Below are 1,437 nucleotides of genomic sequence, written 5' to 3' on the forward strand. Positions count from 1 at the left end.
AGTCTACACTACAAGTACACAACCATGACTTGTTCAGATCAGTGGAACCAGCTTCATACATGCAAGCTGCACATTTAACAAGTCACAACAAAGTAAAGACCATGCTGTGTCAAAATACAGAGACCTTATTTAGACTATATATGGATATTGATAATAATTGCAGTACACTAAGTGTGGTGTTTTAGTTAGTCGTGGGTAAACAATTATCAAAAAATTTATTTAAATAAGAATATATTAACTGATTTTCTAGACAAACAATGTCAGTCCATATACAACATATTCAATGTCTAGTAAGAGCAGACAGTGCCAGGGGAAATAGTGACCGTTGAAATTATGTTGATCGGGACAGCCACAAATCGCAATCAGTATGTTTTATTTTTACCAGATTCCCTCTATAATCTTACAAGAACATAAGCAGAAACTCTGGAATTTAATACACTGAAGCATGATGATACTGAACATATTTCATTTAAAATATGGAAATTTATGTTTAGAATACAGTAGTTGGCTGGTTACATTACAAAATTCACATTGCTACTAGAAATAGCAATTTACATTTCAATTGCTACTTTTATCACCATATATATATATATATAGAAATGTCATTTCTCTACTGGACAGACTTTCACTGTGCTATGATATCTGTCAAAATATATTTACAAATACATCGAGAAAAATAGCCTGTTCAATAATAATACTACATTACCTTTAATACACACTGCCACTGAGATTGCAAGCACGGTTGTACACCAAACTTAATCTTCGGTGCCAGCAATGCAATCAGCCAACTACTGTCTTTTAAAATGTAAGTTACCATGTTGTCCGAGTGGCCAGATATAGTGGTCATTGTGTGTGACGTGTGCTTGCTTGTGTGAATGTGTGTTTTTTCTTTTCTGAAGAAGGCTTGGGCCAAAAACTTACTGTATAATAGTCTTTTTGCTGTGGCTGTCTGCAACTCAACATGTCACCTTTATGGTGAGTAGCAATTTATCATTTTTATAATTGTTGAAGTTACCGTATTGTAAATGAAATATGTTCTTTAATGTCAATGTAAGATTCCATACTGTCACACACTGTTATATTAAATTCCTGAGTTTCTGATGATGCTCTTGTAAAATTATACAGTGAAACCGGTAAAAATAAAACAAAATGATTGAAACTTGTGGCTGTCCTGATAAATTACATTCAATGCCACTGAGCTATAACTTCACTGTAACCAGAAAAAAAAAAAAAACACACACACACACACACACACACACACACACACACACACACACACACAAAGGTGCAACACACAAGCCTGTATGAATTTATGAGGTAAAAAACTAATTAGTAGACATTTAGGAAAGAGGAATAACAAACGACCTTTTTTTTTTTTTCAATGACGCAGTGATTGCAATGTGAAATCTGTATTTACAAAGCAAGCACATGAAAAAT

This window comes from Schistocerca piceifrons, chromosome 2, assembly GCF_021461385.2.
Source record: "Schistocerca piceifrons isolate TAMUIC-IGC-003096 chromosome 2, iqSchPice1.1, whole genome shotgun sequence".
In the NCBI taxonomy this organism is placed as follows: Eukaryota; Metazoa; Arthropoda; class Insecta; order Orthoptera; family Acrididae; genus Schistocerca; species Schistocerca piceifrons.